General features: G+C 36.0%; 1 non-coding gene across 1 annotated transcript; it reads left to right on the forward strand.

The window, feature by feature from the left end:
• The first annotated feature begins 826 nt into the window (after positions 1–826).
• On the forward strand, positions 827–900 carry TRNAN-GUU (transfer RNA asparagine (anticodon GUU)). The gene has a single exon. It is a non-coding gene; the product is annotated as a tRNA-Asn (tRNA).
• The last annotated feature ends 9720 nt before the right edge of the window (positions 901–10620 follow it).

A 10620-nucleotide genomic window follows, 5' to 3' on the forward strand; every position in this document is an offset into this window, starting at 1 on the left:
TCTTGGAAATCAATAGAACACGACATTTATGGTATAGTTTTTTATATAAAGAGAAAATAACCTAATGAAAAATGTCTTGCACTTCTGGGTACACTTTACTATGGCACCATTTGAACATTCTGGGAAGAACTTTAAAATGAAGCACTAGTTACCGTGGAATAAAGAAAACGACAACGGAGTCCAGAGCTATGGTTTTCACTTAATTAAACGTGAAAGTGCCCAAAGATAGAACTTTATTCACCTAAAGGAATACAAAATAGAAAGAAAACAAGCCCTCGCCCGAGTCCTTTACAAGGAACAACTTGCTTGGCTTGGCTTTCGTGATGGTCATTTGCTTCCTCTCAACTCCTTTTCCAACTTTCTGTTGGAAACCTTGCAACAGATTTTCCCCTAAATGATTTCCACCTCTTCTTTGCTCTTACTGGTGTCTTTCCCATTTAATGTATCTTCATGTATACGGAATCCTTCCAGGGGCTTCTCCATCAGGTGAATTATTAGCGAAAACTCTCTCATTGAACTGAGAGTAAATTCTGTCCGCGTGCCTTTCCTTAGACTATGCTCACACTTATTCGGGTAAACAACAGTCCCGCGTCCTGCTCCCACCCAGTCAATACTCTGATTTTCCTCTCTAAGAATAATATCTATATTATTATAACTTCTGTTTTTAAAACACACCATTAACATAAGAACAGTGAAAATCAAGAAGTGAAAGAACATTTTTCCAATATATGTACTCAGCAAAGGGTGCATTTCTAAAATATGTCATACAATTTAGACTGAAAACAATAAAATAATATTGTTGGAGAAAACGCATGCTAGCATCGCTGTCCCTGTGGCGCAATTGGTTAGCGCGTTCGGCTGTTAACCGAAAGGTTGGTGGTTCAAGCCCACCCAGGGACGGTTTCTTGGCTATAGAGAGCTTCCTTAAGAGCTTTCTGCGTGCGTTTTACTTTCAAATTTGTGTCTGACAATATCAGATTCTGATAATTTTCACAAATTACTGTAAATGAAAATCTAACGAACATGTTTCCTCGAGTTGTCTTTGGGATAGGTTCATCGAATATCACACAGGCTTGTGTGATAACTGAGGGGTAGAGTTGGGGAGAATGATCCGCAGAATTCAGGGATTGGCTTTGCGGTCAATGACTGAAGTTTTGTAGGGTTTAATAATTGGGAGCTCTTTGCGGTCAGAGAACAGGAGTCTTTACAGTCAGGGTAGAGTTGTCTGCAGAAATCAGTAATTAAGATCTTAAAAGTAAAAACTGGGAGGGAGGTCTCAGGAAGTCACCAATTTAAGGGCATCTGTGGGTGCATGAGGAACCAATTTGGAGACACAAATATTTTCATATCCCTCTGCTCCTTATACAGAGACAGGTGTAGGATTTATGGGGACCTCAGTGAGGTGGTCTAGAGATGGAGAGAGACAGAAGGACATAGTACAAATGACAGACAAGGAGAGAGAGGGAGGCAGAGAGACAGGCGAAAGAGAGTCATGGAGAGATATTGAGAGACCTTCAGAGATGTGGAGAGACAGAGATTCAGAGATATAGGAGCAGAAACCCAGAGGCAAAAAAAAAAAAAAAAAAAAAGCCTGGGGTCAATGAAGACAGATACAATTTAATTTGAAACTGAGAGAAGCAGAGCCTCCCTCCTTAAAACACTGCCCTAGGAATAGGTTCCATCCCCTGATTACAAACCCCCTGCAGCAATATGGTCCTAGCAACCTGTTTAATGCTTGATTAATAGCAGGATCCCCCTTTCGCACCTTCCAGCCCCAATGGCCTCCCCTTGGCTACTAGTGTGCGTCCTTCTCTGTGTCATTTCCACTCAGGTCCTGTAAAGAGCAATCTGCTTCATCTATATTGTGTTACAAACTGACAGTTGTGGTTAGGGTACTCATGTTCTACCATTTAAAAACAATCAGAATCACATCTAGTGGAGAATGCATTATTTCTCTAAAGGACAAATGCTGGGCAAGCAAAAACACCACTGACCAGAATATTTGGTTAACCAGGGCACCCTATTCACTGATTCTGCAAGAAAATAGTTTGAAGTGTGTGCCATGTGCTGACAATGGAGCAATGATAACTGTGTGTGACACCTACAGAAAGAGATTGACAAGTGTTACTTTACTAAACATGTTAAGCCCCCTCCGTTGGCCTCACAGGTGGTCTGTTCTGGTTGCCAGCACTGCTCTGATCCCAAAGACAATGCTCACCTTTGTGTCGTGCGGTCTGCTGTTGCCCAGTAGTGCTGTGGTAAACATGGAGAGCCTGTGGATTGGTGAGCAGCTTTACTTTGATCAAGTTCTGAAGAAGCCGTGGGAGGCTGTGACAGCATTACTTAAGGATGTGGGGTCAGTGGGAATTGGTGGTTTGTGTAGCTGTAATTTTTAAAAACAGTTAAAAGTCTATTTAGGTAAGTTTGAAAAATCAGCTTTCTGTAATATTTTCTGCTTTAGATGACCAAAAATTGTAAAAATCTTAAGGATTTAGTCTTATTAGAAGGGAGTATGAAGGTGTAGAGTCATTTTTAAGGGAGGAAGCCTTGAGAACAAGCTTTCATGATCACTAAATCTGGGACCAATTAAGGAAAAATTGAACATATTCAGCTCTTTACCAAAACTGAAATTTAAAAAATGGAAGATGAGAAATCTCAATATCCCAAACAAGGTGATTTGATGTCAACTTTCACAAGGACAGAGAACTAGAAGATGAATTGACAACTTTCAATACCAAGCGGCTGAAGCCTTCAACATATATCAGAAATAGGAAGAACACCTTCTGATAGTTTAAAAAAACACTGGTTTGGATAGAAAGACCCACTTTCAGAAAAATCTCAATCTGCTTTCATAAGAAGCAGAAGAACAGAAGGAAAAACAAAATGTTTGAAACCCTGTAATACGTATAAAGTCTTACTGATAAGGAATGTCAGATCAGTTCTCTCAAGAGTAACTTAAAGTTGACAGATCTGGCTGCTGTACTTGGAGAAGATAACATGGATGTTGTAAATTGATGGAATTGTCAGAAAAATAAAGAATAAAACAAAAATTAAGTCAGAAAATAGATATTCTTCTGTGTTGCTTTAAAAGAATCATTGAAGAAACTTGTTTATGCTTCTAAATCAAATACTTCTTGAAAAACTCTTAAAGGAGAAAGAAATCAAATGTACTAAATTGGCTGAAAAAGAATACAAAAGAAGCACTTTCAGGTCGTACTATATATATACAAGCTTGGGAAGAACCTATGCAGACAGAATGCTCCATTTGAAAGTGAGTTTCAAAGTCTTCAGGAGAAAGTTAGTGGCATTCAAGAAAATGAAATGCAATTCCAGAGAATATTTGATCTAGAAAGAATTCATTGCTTAACATGGAGATGAACATACTCCATGTTGTACGTCTTCTTTGGAAAAACATCTATTCAGGTCCTGTACCCATTTTATAATCAGATTGTTTTTTTTCTATTGAGTTATATGAGTTCTTTATATATTTTAGATATTAACCCCTATTAGAATATGATTTGCAAATATTTTCTCCCATTTGGTAGGTTGCCTTTTCATTTTCTTGATGGTTTCCTTAGCTCTACAGAAGCTTCTTAGTTTGATGTAGTCTCAATTGTTTATCTTTGCCTTTGTTGCCTTTATTTTGGTGTCAAATCCAAAAAATCATTGCTAAGACCAATGTCAAGGAGCTTACCTCCAATGTTTTCTACTAGGAGATTTATGGTTTCTGGTTTTACATTTTAGTCCCTAATCCATTTTGAGTTGATTTTTGTGTATGGTATAAGATAGGGGTCCAGTTTCATTCTTTGCATGTGACTGTCAAATTTTCCCAAAACATTTATTGAAGAGACCATCCTATCTCTACTGTGTATTCTTGGCTCCTTTGTCATAAATTAATTGACCGTATAGGCATGGGTTTATTTCTGGGCTGTCTGTTCTGTTCCATTGATTTGTGTGTCTGTTTTTATGCCAGTGTCATACTGTTTTGATTACTATAGCTTTGTAATATAGTTGAAATCAGGAAGTGTGATGCCTCTAGCTTTGTTTTCTTTCTCAAGAATTGCTTTGGCCATTCATGGTTTTTTGTGATTCCAAACAAATTTTAGGCTTGTTTGTCCTCTTTCTGTGGAAAATGTCATTGAGATTTTGATAGGGATTGCATAATGTAGATCACCTTGGGTAGTATGGCCATTTAAACAATATTAATTGGATTGGGCAGGAAGTTTTAGGGGGAGCCATGCAGAGAGAGAACTAAGAATGTAAAGACTGTTGAGTGAAGCCCCAATATTTGAATCGCTAGCGTCATAAGAAAAAAGAGACCAATAGTGAGTAGTGGCATCTATTTTAAGACAATGTATGACCATTATTGTACATTGAAATATTCCTCCAAAATAATAATAATAATAAAGTGGTACAAAAAGGAAAATCCCTCATCAACTCAGTAATCATCTCAGGCTCTATACTGATGAATTAGCATATAATTCTGCTCCTTTTCTCAGCCATAGTAAAGTAAAATGTCTCTGGTAGCAAACTATCCATTGTATGGAAGTTATTTAATGAAGAACAAGCATGTTTTTGGCTTATTAGTAGCTCAATCTAAAAGTGTCAACTGACAAAGAAAATATGAAGGACTAAAAAAGCTTATTGAAAAAGCTTTGCCATGAAATAGAGAACAGTAGACTCCAAGGACCAAGATGGCATTGTTAACTTTGGAAAGAATAGAGCCTGCACAATAGAATCAACTGGGAAGATTTTGAAATTAGCAATGCCTGGCCTCTTCCCAAGAGATGCTGTTTCAATTGGACTCAGAAGGGTCTGGTCCTAGAAAATATTTTTGAATCTCCTCAAAAGATTCTAATAAGTGTTTACGTTTGAGAACCATTGGGATAGAGGTGTGATAAATTGTTAAGATTTTAAAAGCCAGACATTAGGTGAATATTTCAAGCAGTCTATATTATTAATGATGAAAGAAACAGATCATTCTTTACTACCTGGTATAAAAAATAAAGCTTATACTGGAAACAGGAACAATTAGCTTGGTGACCTAGGAAAAAATTGGAAGATAATTTCACTACTGTAATTAAAGGCAAAGGACTAAATCCCTGTGGACTAAGAAATTTAACAAGGAAAAAAAAGGCGCTAAGAACTTGGGCCCTTTTATTTACTCGGTCAGTGCTATTGTATCTTCTTGGGAAACACCACAAGGTAAGATTGGAAAATGAAGTTTAAATTACAAAATTTCTAGCACCTTCCTGGTTTCAATGAGGCAGAAATGGATGAAAACCTATACTATTTTAGCAATAAATATATTTTCTTCTTAATTTGAGATACATTAATTCATCCCATATTTAAAACTTGAGTAATATTAGTGTTGACTAGATCTTGGAGTTTTTAAAAGGATACTATGTGAATGTAAGACATTATTATGATTTGGTTATTCCATCAATACAATGTACACTACCTTAAATTCATTCAGAGAATTTCTTCATGGATCTCATTTATAAGCTCAAGACAGTTTGTTTTCCCCTAAGAAGCACATGTCCAAATGTGTGTAAAGCACAGTTCTGTTTGATTAAGATAGTATCTTAAAAAGGTAAGCCATTACTTTACTTTTTAGTGGCCTATACTCTAGTTTAGAGAATAAGTCATTACATAAAATAATAGGTGAAAGTAAAGATGCAAATCAATGTATGTGTTATGGATTGAACTGTGTTTCCTTAAAATGTATATGTTGAAGTCCTAAACCCCAGTACCTCAGAATGTGACCTTCTTCAGAGATACAGTCTTTACAAAGGTAATAAAATTAAAAAGAGATCACTAGGGCTGGCATTAATCCAAATGACTGGTGTACTTATAAAAAGAGGAAATTTGGAGACAGACATGAACACGGCAAGAATGCTATGTGAAGATGAAGGAAGAGATCAAGGTTATGTTTCCACAAGCCAGGGAATATCAGAGATTGCCAGCAACCACTAGAAGTTAGGTGAGAGGCATGGAACTGATTCTTCCTTGTAGCCCTCAGAAGGAACCAATCTTGCTGACACTTCTAGCCTCCAGAATTGTGAGACAATAAGTTCCTATTGTTTAGTCTACCTGATTTTTAGTACCTTGTTATGGCAGTCTAACAAACTAATACAATATGATTAAATACCAAAAGTGTGATGATAATAATAATGATTAAGATTGTTGAAGCTTATCTTTTCTGAGTTCATATTTTGGATTAAGCTTTATGCTGTGTAATTTATAAAAGTTATCTTTTGTAATCTTTGCAACAATCCTGAGAGATAGATATTAGTCTCGTTATAGAACTTAAAAAAAAAAATAGAGGAAGCCTGATAGTATCACTGTTGGCAGTAGAGCAGTGACTCAAACCCAGATACGTCTGATCTCAAAACTGATGTCCCTGTGCAGCACTCTGCAACAATTTTGGTAAAGAGCAGTCGAAGAGGCCACATGACTGAATTTAGTGAGTGGGGAGCATAGTATCTATTAAAATGAAGTACAGTTCATGGGATAATGAAGTTGTTCTAGAGCTGGAATGAAGTCATGAACTGAAAATGTTAGGGTGGCTTGGAGAACAAAACTTATTCTTCATGAGGGAAGTAATCTGAGCCAAGACCTTACGTCAGAAAATGTGGTGGAGTGTTTGGGATGAAAAGTAGGGTTTGTGTTGGAAAAAAATGAGGAGAAACTTCATGAGATGGTGGAAGTAACCTCTTGTGCAATATCCTGAACCCCCCCAAGAAATAGTTGCCATTTGCTTCTCTGACAGTTTGGAACTGGGGAGGCTTTTGAGGAGGAAAGTAACATAACTCAATGGTACTAAAAAAAAAAAAAATTGAATATTTGAGAATATTGAATTGAATTGAGACTATTGTATCCGCGGGATGGGAAGTAAAGGATTTACTTTATTGGAAATTTAACAATGTTACTGGGAGAGGCAGAGGAAATTTTCAGAAGTAGCCCGTGTTTCCAATAGGTACTAGCTTTTCTCTATATGGAATACCATGAGAGAGTCCTCTTCGAAGGCAGGAAGATGGACTACAGCAGTGGTTCTCAAACAGTAGCCAGCATCCAAATCACTGGAGGCTTGTTAAAACATATTTCTGATTCAGTAGGTCTGGGGTGGTGCCTGGGAATGTGCATTTCCCACAAGCTCCCAGGTGATGTTGATGCTGCTTGTTTGGGGGAATCACACTGTGAGAACCACCGCACTAGATGACCATCTTAGGTCATGCTTGTGTGATATGAAAATTCAACTGACTTCCTGCAGGCTTTTACTGTGTTCTGCAGGAGGATGGTTTTGCTGGCTTATAAGGGAAAATGCAAGTTAGGAGGGACTCTGGCATCCACAGATAAATTGACCTCTTCAGGCGTGATATGCCCTGACCGTGTTCAAATTTTTATCTGTCCTCTCTATATGGTCTCTTCTCTATTTCTTATTCCTCTCAAGAGTACATTTTTCCTCAAAATTTATACGAATTCAGTCATCTTCCTCAACACAGGTTTTCTTCTTTTCCTCTTTTCTCCAGGTTTCCTTTTACATATATATATGTATATGAACAATCCTCATTTAGTAAGTAGGAATAAATGTAAGCTCAATTTCATTCTGTATTCAAAAGAATAAATTAGGTATAGCCATATAGTGTTTTATGATGCTGTGTTTGTAATGACCAGTGGCACTAGAGCCCTTAATTTAAGATTGTATAGCATGAAGCATTTTGTGAGCACTTGGATATGGATTTTCTTTTGTGAGAAAAAAGCAAACTACTTCACCAAAGATTGAACTAGCACACTTTAAGATTTTGGGTGTATTACTCTGTAAAGTCCTTTGTATTACTATTTGTATAACTAAAGACAGTCAAAGGTATTTTTGAAAATTACTAAATCACAATTTTTTGGCCACTAATATTATGCATGATATAGCTTTGCAGGTGTGACAATACTGAGATTTTTAAAATCAATTATTTCTTTAAACCTTCTAGCAAATTTAAAAGATCAGTTTCTGATTAGAAATTCTTATCATTGTAAATACTAGGTATTCCCAGGGATAGTGACACACACACAAGCACATACACAAACACAGGTACATTCCCCAAATTAAATCACCCTTGGGAGAGTCTGTTAAACAATGCCCTTGTATGATATTGAAAAGAGATGCCAACTGCCTTTTTGCCTTATTTCAATGTTGTCAATATTGTAACTTAACATATATCAAAAACAGTTAGTTTGAGTGAGATACAAGTTTCCTATGGAAAATTAAACTTTATTTAGTAAATCGAGTACATCCTTGAACACTCTGAATGTTAAGCTGAAGTTTCTAATGGCCACAAATATATATGTGCAGGATGAGCTGGAAACTTAAGGGTCTTCAGAAATAAAGGTTAATTAGCTTGTATAGTAACTATCAACATATAAGGATTAGGGTTGTGGATTATGAATATAAGAACAGATGCATTTGTATGAATGAGAGAGTTTTAATAACAAATTTGTATGACTGTGTGACTGAGTCATTGGAAATAAGAAAAGGAGTGAAGAATTCAAAGTTGCGATTTATGAATACTGAGATATACAGTTGAAGAATTAAGGAAGACTATGGTTATAAATATTTGGAGAAGACAGAATATAGAAATGGGTAAGGACACTGGCAACAATGTATTGATGTCTCATGGAAGTGAGAACATATACGTGCATATACCTTTGGGTACCTGTACATATACAATAATTATAACAATACAATTTGATAGGTGCTCTTTAGAGGTGTGTTTAGAAAGTAGTGGGAGGGTTTCCAGCTCAATAGTACTGAGGAGTATATGTAGCAGTAAACAAGGACAATGATTATGAAGAGATGATCAGCAAACTAAATATTACAAGGGATAGATGGAAGGATCAAAACACATGGCTATTTGATGAACAAAACAAACCAGAGATTGATGCAGTCGTGAGTTAAACACAAAGGTCCCACGTGAAAAGACATTAACTGAAGATCTGCTCAAAGAATGCTGTTCCAGTCAGCCCCACCACCATTCTCTCCCACCCTCGCTCCTCATGCAGAGCAGTTGGCAGCCAAGTGCATACCTGGAAGCAAAACAAATGAAACCGGTACTGCCCTGTAGGACAACAATCAAATTGACTCGGGACATTAAGAGTTCTCATAGGGGTTGGCACCCCTACATAAAGCTCTCCTCATTTAGGTATTCAGCAAGTCCCATCTTAAGGGTTAACTCCACTTACAATGCTCACATCTAATTTTCTCATTTTCAGGCTCCACTTAAGTAACCAGCTTTCACAATTCAGCTACCCCTCCAAGGTAAAATATCGGGTCTGTAAAAAATCAGTCCTGTCTTTACAAAAGCAGAGGAATTTGTGCTCCTAAAATTATAATTATGGTCTAAAATTATAAAAGTTGCATTGGAGTTAAACAATATTTAAATTGATAGACAATCATAATACAATCTCCCGAAAAGATATTCTAGTAAATGTTGTCAACAGGGACAATACTGGTTATGGAAGGGATGGTGAAGTAACACAGTCAGAGATATTAGGTATTCACATTTCTTATGAATCCAATAAAAATAGAAATAGAGTTTTAATAATGTTTTACAAATGTAGAAAGAGAGATAATAGAAGAAACAGATATGAAAAATACTATAATTATCAAACTGTATGAAGAAAATGTCAAAAGAGATGAAAGGATGTTGAAAGACAAATTCTTTTTTTAAATTATTGAAATATAGTTGAGGTACAATATTATGTTAGTTTCAGGTTGACTCCATAGTGATTTGACATTTGCATACAGTATGAAATGATCACCATGGTAAGTCTTGTAACTGTCTGTCCCCATATAAAGTTAATAAATTATTATTAACTACGTTCCTAATAGTAAAGGAATAGATGGCAAATGGCAAGATTTCATTTTTTTAAATGGCTGAGTAATATTCCATTGTGTATATATACCACATCTTTATCCATTTATCTATTGGTAGACGTTTCAGTTGCTTCCATCTTTGATATTGCAAATAATGCTGCAATGAATGTTGGGATGCATATACCTTTTTGAATCAGTGTTTTTGTTTTCTTTGGGTAAACATCCAGAAGTGAAATTGCTGGCTCATATGGCAGTGCTGCTTTTAATTTTTTGATGAACCTCCACGCCGCTTTTCATAGTGGCTGTACCAATGTACCATTCCACCTGCACTTGAGTTCCATTTCCCCTACATCTTCACCAACACTTGTTATTTGTTGTAAAATACATAAATTCTTAACTTTCATGTCAGGTATGGTGAATTATAAAATAGAGGAAAAAGCATATTATTATGACTGTAACCAGTGAGTGAAATAATAAATTAAAAAAAAAAACTGCCTCTAGGGAACAAGATATGACTGAGGATTTCACATTTACATGGGTATTTTATCTTAATTACAAACATTTTAACATTAAAGTTAAGACAGATAATATGGGAGAATAGTAGAAAATACTACAGATAATTGAAATAACCTGATTAATGAAAACCAAGAATTTGAAATTTGTATTCTCACTGATTAAGAAGTCTTTATATTTTTGGCAACACTCTTCCTATGTAAACTTCCCTATTTCTCTAACCATTTATTTAGAAAAAT

Source organism: Balaenoptera ricei, chromosome 11, assembly GCF_028023285.1.
Source record: "Balaenoptera ricei isolate mBalRic1 chromosome 11, mBalRic1.hap2, whole genome shotgun sequence".
In the NCBI taxonomy this organism is placed as follows: domain Eukaryota; kingdom Metazoa; phylum Chordata; class Mammalia; order Artiodactyla; family Balaenopteridae; genus Balaenoptera; species Balaenoptera ricei.